The following is an 11,736-nucleotide window of genomic DNA, read 5'->3' as shown; positions in this document are numbered from 1 at the left end:
TCTACATCCACTCTTTACTTTGTGTAGGCAAGCCAATTCTGGATCCACAAAGGAAGGTCTCCTTGTAACCCATGCCTCCTTACTTTCAGAATGAGCCTTTGCATGGAGAACCTTATCAAATGCCTTACTGAAATCCATATACACTACATCCACTGCTCTACCTTCATCAATGTGTTTTGTTGCAACCTCAAAGAATTCAATCAGGCTCATAAAGCACAACCTTGACAAAGCCATGCTGACTATTCCTAATCAGATTATGTCTTTCCAAATGCTCATAAATCCTGCCTCTCAGGATCTTCTTCAACAACTTGCCACTACTGAAGTAAGACTCACTGGTCTACAATTTCCTGGGTTATCTCTGCTCCCTTTCTTGAACAAGGGAATAACATTTGCAACTCTCCAATCCTCAGGTAATTCTCCTGCCCCTATTGATGATGCAAAGACCAACACCAGAGTCTCGGCAATCTCCCCCCCTTGCTTCCCACAGTAGCCTGGAGTATATCTCGTTCAGATCCAGTGAGTTATCTAAATTACTGCTTTTCAAAAGCTCCAGCACATCCACTTTCTTAATATCTATATGCTCAAGCATTTCAGTCTGCTGTAAGTCATCCTCACAATTACAAAGGTCCTGTTCCTTGGTGAATATGTAAATTAACCTTGAACTTCTTCATCTGTCTCAATGCTGGGTTGCCAGATGTTCTAAAAGAATATGTCAACAGTTTTTCTCTTTCTCTATTAAAAATATATTTTATTCTCTCTTCAACATTTCTGTCATCCTCTGGTTTAAAGAAGCCGGATATCTCCCCTGCCCCCAGATCTGTTTGTCAACATCATGACCAAAATTAGGCACTTTCATAAAAGTTGAAAGCAAAAGTACATAACCATTTGTTTTTCTTTTAAGTTTATCAAATCCACATGGACAGCTTGACATAAAGGATGAATGTTGTTATTAATTATGCTGATATTCCCAAACCCTACTTCAAGGTGCATCTTCAATCTTGTTTTAGTCTCCAAGAAATGTGTGCCTTTTCTGGTTATAAAAAGGATATATGTCTGTTCCTTTAACGATATAGAAAATTTGAAAAAGAAAATCATGAAAAAGAAACAAATACTGGCCTCAACAACTATATTGAACATCACGGAAACTCATTGGAACACTTTAGGAGTAAATACGTAACTATTATATGCTGATAAACAGCATAATCAACAATGTAATCTACTATGCTAGAATATGCTTGACAGCCTTATTATTCTGTGAATAGTATTGTATTGACACTTACTATTTTAATTAAAACATCCAATATATGAATTCAGTAGGTTTTCTTTTGAGAGGCGACTGTCTCGGATGAAGAGGTAACTTATTTTGAGGCAACTTACTATGAGTTTAAAAATAATACATCATAATGAATTTCTTTATAATTCATCTTTGGGATTTGTATTCTGGCATTAGTTCCTTTTAATGGCATTTTTTTCAAATTGCTTGGAGTCATATTCATTTTTTAGGATTTCTTTATTGTATTCAATGCAATATGTATAGGTTGAGTAAACTGGAATATTTTGGATAGTAGGTCTGCTGAATGTCTAATGTTAGTATGAAATGCATTCTGTTTATATTACTCAATATTATCTATATATTCCATGAATAATCACACATTTGTGATAATTTACAAATAAGAAATGAAAAGGTTTTCCAGTCAAAAGATCATGTACTAGGTTGTTGGAGACTCCTTCCAAATTTGTTTAACCTCTAGAGGGAGATGAATAGCCACAAATGAATCATTAAATTTTGCCTGTATCCCTGAAAAGGTAATTGCTCAAAACTTAATTTAATATTGAATTTACATCCCGTCCTCTTCTTTTGACATTGACATTATGGATTATGCTTTGTATTTTTAGTAGAAATGTAGATTTTTTTTCTTTTTAAGTTAATCCTTAACTAGAAGTACTAGAAAAAAAGAAACATTGCATGTGGGAATTTATCTCAGTGATATATTGTATCTAATAATTTCACAGATACTCTTTTTTTTTTGCTTAATAGCTTGCCGCAGAAGTTGATTTCTTGTTATCAGCCTGACAATGACTGCAAATTAAAAATATTGCAGTTCTGGTGAAATATTAACTCTGTTTCTCTTCCCACAGATGCAGCCTGACTTGCTGAGTGCCTACTACTGCACTTTCTGTTTTAACTGCATATTATTATGAACAGAACTGAATCAGATCAAGCAACAGCCCTTTCTTTTTTAGTGATCATGAATTCTAGTTTATAATATGCTCCAGTTAAATTATTCTATTTTTCATTTTCTTTTCATCAGACAGTTGAATATGTAACATATCTTACTCACTTGGTCATCTTTTCCATTCTACTTCTGAGTAATTTTCACATATTTCTTGGGAGATAAAACAGCTGCACTTCCCCCTTTGAAACTTAAGTAGGTCACTCCTAAGTACGTGCTGCCATATGCAGAATCTCAACATGTATTGAGTGACAGATATTACCGTGCCTGCTGCCTTATTCCATCTAGATGTAAACTTGACTTGTTTTATTCTTTGTAGTTGTGTTTAATTGTACAAATTGTAAATAATGGGTGCTTGAGTTATTGTCACATGTTAGAAACCTGGCATAATCAACATTATATACATTGGCAAAAAGAATAGTATTCTTAAAGGGAATTGCATTAACATACTATTATAATAACATAAAAATATTACATGAGCCTTGCTAGATTCTCCAGAAAAAGTGCAAGATGGGAGACCCCACTGGTGTAGGTAGGGTTTCCAAGCCCATAGAATTTTTAGACTAAGGAAACTTAATAATCATTTAAATATTTTTAATCCATTCTTGAGTAATTGAGTTTTTATTTTACTATTTTACTTTTTTAAAAATCGTATGCTTCAGTTTAATAGTAGGTAAATGTCTTTGTCAGATAAGAAAACTGCTAAAAATCCTTGTCCCATTAACAGATGCAAAATTCTGTTTTGCAAAATTCATCACTAGTTTTCCCTTCTATGAAAGCTTTTCTGAGGCATGGCTGTCCATTATGCTTGTCCGTTTGAATCACATACTAAATGCATTTGATTTAGTGACCATACTATGATACCACATCACCTTGTATTTTTAGACAAAATAAACGTGCTGTATGTGAATTAATATGTGCACAAGGAATTGTATATCATAGAACATGAATGATAACATAGAAGGTAAATCAATGTAGTGGCAGTTTAGACAGGTTTTTATCTAGATCCAATGGTAATCCAATTTCTCAGGACGTGCATTTTTATACAATTCTCTTTCAAATAATTATTCAATACAGATTTAAATGATGTTTTAATCTAGTTTACTACTGAATGGAATTATGAAAGTGCAGAAATATAAACGGAAAATTCTAGGAGCTGTACAAATTTTCATTAGCATTGAAGGGAAAAGATGTGGAATTATAAAATGTGCACCTTATTTTCAGTTTCTTTTCAGATTTCCATTTATATTCCCATTTTATTATCTGATTTTATAAGCTCTTATTTGTCACTCTTAGTGTATCTTGTTCCAGCTTGCCATACTCTTTCTTTCTTTTGTGATACTCTTTCTGTAATGTTGTTTCTAGAACTCCAGATATCATTGCTGGTATTGCAATGTTTATCATATATAAGGAATTAAGTTAGTCTCAATACCAATGTATCTCCAAACATTTCAAATGCCTTTCAATTGCTGTGATAATTTATCAAATACTGTCTAAAACTTTAGCTATACTGTATAGCATCCACCAAATTCCTTTTAATTTCATCAAAAGAAAAAGCAAAATTATGAAATCTTTAAAAATAAATTGCTGGCTGTCCTTGAATAGCCTGAGGCTTTCTGATTGTTTATTAATTGTATCCTATGTTTTGTTTGAAAGTGGGAATTACTTTACAAGATTTTGTCTGCTAATGGAGTGCCTCTTGGACACATATTTATAGTCAGCATGGGTCTATTTACCTCGTATGTATGACTGACTTCTGTGGATGCTAAGGCTCAATAACTCATGGCTGAAGTGGGAAATGGGAAGAAAAATTAGTTGATATAGTATTTCCTTGAAGTTCTCATTTGATTAGTTAGCTGCAATAGTATCTCTTCCACATGTTTCTTGGATACCCTTGCAGCATTACTCAAAGTATTTCCCAATGAATCACTTCAGGTATCTCCACCATACTTTAGTATAATGTACATTATGCTCCCTTTGTCCCAAAGTTGCTTCATACTTCCTTGTTTTGTTATTATTCTCACTCCTGCTCCCATATGATATAAAATTTGTAGAGAAGAGGTAAACCTATCCTACCAAGCTGGAAGCTGAGGAAATTGGATCAGCTATGAATTTCATAAACTGTTTGATTTTACTTTCCATTGATTTCACTTGGTAAATAAAGGCTGATGTAAGACATGAGGTTAGTGTATTTGGGTCAACATCTGGTAGGTGATGGTGAGATTATTAAATCCCATTGTCCTCTTTTACTTTCAAATTTAGATTCTCACTGAAAAGTCTGTTTATATTCTGGAGGAAATTATTAGTTTGGTTATGGCAATTTCTAACCCAAGCGTAATTTATTTAATTGATCCAACATTGCTTTGTATCAAGCTTTACTTTGATGTGTCTGATCTGCTTTGTTCCTAACTTGCCAATAGTAGGCTGCCAGGAATAATATAGGGATTTTAATTTTTTAAGTAAACTTCCATTTTATTTGAATTGCAGTATTTTTTCAAAAAATGTATCATCTATAGTGTAAAAGATTTCATAGTGGTTTTCAGAGGCATGTATATATTTTTTAAATTTATTGTGGGATCTTATTTTGAGCAGCTTTTTTTAATGTTTAAAGTTAAAAGGCTCAAAATAAAGCTAAGTCTTGCAATATTGAAGGTAAAGGCAATTCTCTGGAAAATGGCAGAACGAAGAACTGTTAATCATCGGGTCGCCGCTAGGTGTAACTGTGCGCCGTTTTGAAAAGAACCGAATGGTAAAATCTGTGTCAAAAAGCTCATCACCGAAAACAGATTTCGGAGGCTGTTCGAGAAATGCATCCGATCTGTGAAAGGTTTATAGCGTAAAGACCTTAAATTCCTTCGGATCGCCTGAGCTGAGGATGGAAGCCACAGAAGAAGGCTGCAAAAATTAGGCTTTCCGGTATCTAAGTTAAAACACCACTGAAATCCTTGTGGTGAGGATTACCTCGATGGATAGAGTTGTACGATCGTTGGGTTTTAATGGAGGTGAATGGAAAGAAACTATTACAAATTCGACAAATTTTGTTATATAGCTTCCGAAGGGCTGTGAGCTGAATTGTGAATCCCAGCTGAAGGTGCCGAGTGCATCGTTGTCGTCGAATAGAGTGAAAAGGCAAAAAGCGAGGAAGATTCTTCAAGTCGCGTGTTTTTTCACATCATGTACACGAATAGCTAATAAATATCAACCGATTGGCAAGCTCACAGATATTAAGAGCTCTGGCGCTGGTAAATAATTTTGTGTTTCTTTTTATTTTAAGTATACGTGACATATACATATAATGTCCACTGGATATAGTACCATGAAAAATATACTTGTTAGTATATAAGTCAGTTGCCGATCTACGAGATATGTCATCAACAGCGATTCAGTTTGTGGAAACTGGTAAGAATGTAGCCATAACGTCGCATTTTCAAACTGAAAAAATAAAGTATTTTTATCGTATGCGTGCATCCTGTAGGTTGCATCTGCCTCATCGATATTGGGTATTGCCTGGCCAAATTGTTATTATTTTCCCATATAAATTGCACAACACCTTTTGTCGGCTGTATCATTGGCAGAACGAAATCAATTTCCAGCAGCTTTAATTAAAACGAACCGTACAAATTACATGATATTAATTGACTTATAATTAAGAGGAGTTGAGGTTTCATTACATATCGAAGTAGGGCATGATGTCACAAATTTGCAAAAAAATACATATGGCCTCAGAATAATTGTACAAGATCATATTGCTGAAGCAGTGCAGTCTATAGTCTGTTCTATTTTAAACTATATGGAAATATTTTATTGAATTATTTCTTGGCCTGCTATGACAAATGTTTATGTATCTTTACAAATATTTTAATAAATGCACCCAATGTTCTAGTTGACGCGGGTTACAGCATTTTTGCAGGAAAATTGCGATCGTTATCAAACTGAACGTGGCTCTCAATTTAAACTGAAATACGACATGCCTAGATTTTCTTATATTAAAAGGTGTTAACTATTAACAAAGCAAAACGTTAATTTTACTTCATATCAATCTCTACTGTAACAGAAGGATCATAACAGTGGCGTTTTAGCCAGTTGCCGAACGTTTTCAAAGAAATTAAGTTGATTATTCATGAATTAATTAGAGTGCTTCGCGGTTCTTTATGGAAAATCGAAAGTGTTAAGTATTTTTCCTCAAGCATAATTCAGAGTAATTTTTGTTAAGAACGTTAGAAATAGCTGCATTGTTTGATTTGAAGATTAAGAACAACCTTATAGTTAGATAATAAAATGATGTTCATCTTCAAAGGCTTTATTGAATCCACCCGTATATTTGTTATAGTACATAGAAGCATTGGAGCTCAGTGCCAGCTACCTATTGAACAACATTATATAATTGCAGATATCAAAAATGTTATTTAAGTACAACAGGCTCGTTGGCAGTGGTATCTTCACAGACTATCTTTTAAAAACAGCCTGACCACCTACTTCAATTAAAATATTAAAAATATTCATATTTTGCACCTAGATCTGCAGTCTAAGGAAGGAGAACAGGTTTAATAATCACAAAACAATTTCTATGAGTGGGTAAGATATCTTTGTTTTAGGAGCATGGAGTACTGTATGCAGTATACATTGCTTATAGTGATCAGCTATGATCTTCCATTGGGCTGCTGTACTTGTATCAGAGCTTCATTTATGTTTTGAGTGAACAAAGTGGACACGGAATGTCAAGGGATAGCTTTTCGACCTGTGAGACTGAGGTTAGACTGTTCCGGTACTGTTTGGATCATGGTGCTTTCATCTGGCAACATATGGCTTCCTGAAGGAGTTGCTCTGATGTAATGGTGTCTCCTTTACTTCTGCCTTTCACTTATTAGGGTCTTTATATTTGTGTCTGGCAGTCTTTGCAGATACTGCTCTTTGACTCTTCTGCTCTTACTGTAGTTCTCATGCCTCTTATTTCTCTTTTACTTGTCCCTTTATTTTCTTTCCGGATTCTGTACTGCAGCTATCTCAATTAATTGCATTTTAGTGGTCATGTGATCTACAAGTGCTTCCATTTCCTCCAGTAATGTCTTGCACAGGGAATGAGAAACACAAAGCAAGAACTTGTAAGGTGAAAAGAAGAAGTGCGAAAAAATTGACGTAAACTTAAGTTTGGTGTGCTGCATTTGGATATGTGTTCTGTATATTGGACTGTAGGATATGAAACTGGATGGATCCCAGTGTAAAGAGTTGGGGCATGATTAATAGACTTCACTAAAAGAGCATAGTATACCAGCCACTGAACTTGCTGATTTTATTTTTAAATGGAACTTTGGATGAGGGTACCTGGTTGTAAGAAGAGGATTTATGTTTTTTTTAATATATTGTATCATCAGAGGTTTTAGGAATAAAATAAAATGCTGGAAACATTTGACAGGTGAGATTTTTTCCCCCCTTTGGGGTAAATAGTTCATGGGTTGTGAATGACAAAGAAACTAAATGGAAAATAAAGAACTAGGAGGAGAAAAGTTCAGATGTGACTAAAGAAGAAATAATACATGAAATAGGAGCAGGAATATGTTCTTTTAAGTCTGCTTCATCATTCATAAAGGTCATGGCTGATCTTCTACCTCAATACATTGTGCTGCACCATTCTCATATCTCTTCATTTCTTTAATATCCAGAAGTCTTATAGACACCAGTAACTAAGCTTCCATATAACCTCGGGGATATAGAATTTCAGAGTAGCAATGTGTGAAGAACTTAGTTGTCTTTAAATGGACTATTCCTGCAGTAGATTCAGCCAGGAAAGATGTTCAGATTGAAAGTTAACAGATTTAGAACACAGAACAGCACAGCACAGGCCCTTTTGCCCACATTAAACTAGTAATTAAATGCCTAACTAATCGCTTCTGCCTACGTAAGGTCCATATCCCTCCATTCTCTGCACAGTCATGTGTCTAGCTAGGAGACTTTATTACCTTTACCACCGCAGCAGTGCATTCCAGGAAGCCACCATTCGTGTAAAACAAAATCCTGCCCTACTCATCTCCTCTGAACTTGCACCCTCACACCTTAGATGCACACATTCTAGTATTAGACATTTTGACCCTGGGAGAAAGATACTATTTGCCTATTTATACCTCTCATAAATCTTCTAAACCTTTATCAGGTGCCCCCTCCGCTTCCGCTCCAGAGAAAACAACCCATATTTGTCCAGTCTCTCCTCATTGCACGTGCCCTCTAATCTAGGCACCATTTGGGTATTTTCCTGTGGAACACCACTAGGCACGGACTTCAAAGCAGATAAATCCCATTGACCACATCCCTCTGTCTTCTATGGGCAAGCCAATTCTGAAACCAGATGGCCAAATCCCCATGGATCCCATGCATTTTAATCTTCTCAATGAGCCTACCACGTGAGACTTGTCAAATGCCTTATTAAAATCCGTGTAGACAACATCTACAGCACTCTCTTCATCAATGACATTTTGTTATCTGTTTGAAAAACTCAATCAAGTTAGTAAGGCATGTTCTGCCCCACACAAAGCCAGGATGACAATCCCTAATTAGGTCATGGTCTTCCAAATGCTCATACATCCTGTCCCTAAGATCCTCTCCAACAGCTTCCCTACCTCTAACGTGAAACTTACTGATCTATAGTTTCCAGAATTATTCTGTCGTCTTGAGTTATGGAACACTATTAGCTATTCACTGGTCCTTCGGGACCTTGAGTATAGCTAGAGGGGATGCAAAGACCTTGATCAAAGCCCCAACAATCTCATCTCTAATCTCTTGCATTAAACCTGGGGTATATCCTGTTCTGTACTCTGTGCAGTTGGTCTTTAAACACCCTGCACATGTTAGATGTGGACTTGCCCCAAAACAGTTGTTCCCAATTGACACTCTTAAATTCCTGCCTTGCAATCTGCTCTGTTTCAATTTCATACTCTCTGGCAAGTTCAAACTTATCTATAGCTATTTTAAAACTTAAGGAATTTCAGTCACTATTTCCTAAACATTCTCCCACTGAAAGATCAGTGACTTTTCCAACATCAGGTCCAATATGGTCCCTCGTCTTGTTAGATAATGTATATACTGATTTAAGAAACCCTCCTGGATGCATCTAACAAATTCTGTCCCATCTAAATCTGTTGCACTAAGGAGGTCTTAGTCTGTATTGGAAAAGTTGAAGTCACCAAACATGACAACCCTGTTTTTACACATTTTCCTAACCTGCCTACATATCTGGTCTGAATATTCTGGTGGCTATTGGGAATCTATAGTATAATTCCATCTGAGTGGTTGCACCTTTCTTATTTTTGAATTCTACCCATCTGGTAGATGAGCCCTCTGTTATGTCTTTTTTAAGTGCTGTGATATTATTCCTGATTAATTAGTGTAACTCCACTATTCTGGAATACTCAGTATGTCAGGAATCATTTGTTATGAAGAAGCAGAGAAAAGGTTTCGAGTGGTTAATTTTATCAGAGTTTGGGAAAAAAGTTAAAGAGCTTTTAAAATGGAGTGAGGAAGAGTGAGACAAAAGGGAATGACTGCATACTAGGAAGAAAAGTGATTAAAGAGCAGTTGCAATTCTTTTAATTGCACAATAAGGTGCCATGGATAAGATTTGGAGATTGGTGAAAATGGAAGACGGAACCAGATCTTAGAGGGAAGGTGTTTGTTGGAGGAATCTCAGAAATTCAATGAACATGAGACAGAAGTTAAAGATATGGGGAATCCAATGCAAATATAGAATGGCAAATGCAGATGTGAAGGTGATGGAACAATCTGGTCAAATACTCTGTCAAGGAGAAGCATCTACAGTCAAGGGAAAAAGTCAGAGTTTTTAATTAAAAGCTTGTTTTTTTTTTCAGTTCTGTGCAATATTCGGAGTGTGTTACCATGGGAATACCGGAAGAATTAGGAACAGATGATAATTCCCAGTCTTGCCAATGACACCCACATCCCATGAATAAATACAAAAAAAGCCTATAGTAGCTCAATAATCAAGCATTTAATTAAAATTAAACTGGTTTAGCTAATTGGCACTTGGATATTTTATTTGGTGCTGTAAATGTGCGGTTCACTGAAAGATACTTTTTAACATACCTGAAATAGTTACTTCGTTACAAAGGGAGGAATTCATACAAAAAATATTCGTACAGTAATTTTTCCAATATGTACATCAACAAAATGGGCAAAGAGTGTCAATGTAATTAATTTTCTCCAAATCAAAATAATTTGGAATTTTAAGTTCAACGTTTCATGCTCAAATTTTGGAGAAGCAATCTTGTTTTACCATTACTGCTGTCCCAGAGCATGTAAATTCTTGTTTTTTTTTGGTCTAGATTTTGTGCTGCAAACTAATGTGGATAGTTTGTTTAGGAATATTTGTTGTAAAAAGAAATGGCTATATGAGGTAATTATGTATTTTCTAAAGAATATTCTTGGTATTGGTTTGACTAACAGTGAATTCACAGGAAATGAAGAAATACACTCAGTGGCCACTTTATCAGGTTACCCCTTTACGTAATAAAGTGGCCACTGAGTGTATGCTCATGGTCTTCTGCTGCTGGAGCCCATCCACTTCAAGTTTAAAGGAAAATTGATGCATCCCATGCATACAGAATTGTTGAGTGATATTGCACAGAAGAAAAAAGCTATTTGGTCTGTTATGTTCATGATGGCTCTTTGAAAGAGGTATTCAATGAGTGCCACAGTTCTGCTGTTTTCCCTAGTCTAACATTCTTTTTCACTTTTCAAGTTTTTAGCCAATTCCTTTTGAAAATTATGATCAAATTCATGCATTGCAGATGTAATACTGATCATTTACAACTAACTAGTTAATTTATTTTCCCTTGATTTGCCTCTGGTTATTTTTACCGTAACAACGCCTTAAATTAATGTTGCTTTGTTTCTGCCCCTCTGTTACTGCAATCGATTTTTCCTGATTCTACCTATTATGAACCTCAAGATTTTGAACATCTCGATGAAATTCTCCTTCAGCTTCTCTGCCCAGAGAAAAAAATCATAATTTTTCCAGTCTATGTTGTCAGTGTCTTTAATCTTTGTCACCATTCTTGTAAATCTATTTAAGGACTTGAAATCCAAATGTATGATGCTTAGAAGAAGTCATAATACTTAATTGGAGTATATTTATTTACTTGCTCTGTGTACTGTCTTTAAATTCATGGATCCCTTCTGGACACTGAGAATATTAAGATTACTGATACTTCTCTAAGAGTAGGACATTCAGGATCTCCCACCTGCTCTGCCATTTAATAAGGTCATTGTAGATTTATTATCTTAGGGAAATGTTTATTCACTAACCTCATATCCTTTGAATTGGTTAAAAAAGCTGCAGATGTTGTAAATCTGAAGCAAAAATAGAAAATGTTACAACCCTCAGCAGGTTAGGTAGCATCCGAAGGGAAGAGAAACACTGAACACTTAGGCTCTGGGACCTATCATTAAAATTAGTAAGAGAGAAAGCAAGTGAATTACAGCTAGTGGAAAAAGT

This window comes from Hypanus sabinus, chromosome 2 (genome assembly GCF_030144855.1).
Source record: "Hypanus sabinus isolate sHypSab1 chromosome 2, sHypSab1.hap1, whole genome shotgun sequence".
Lineage (NCBI taxonomy): Eukaryota > Metazoa > Chordata > Chondrichthyes > Myliobatiformes > Dasyatidae > Hypanus > Hypanus sabinus.
The sequence above is the reverse complement of the archived record's forward strand: the minus strand, read 5'-3'. Positions refer to the sequence as shown.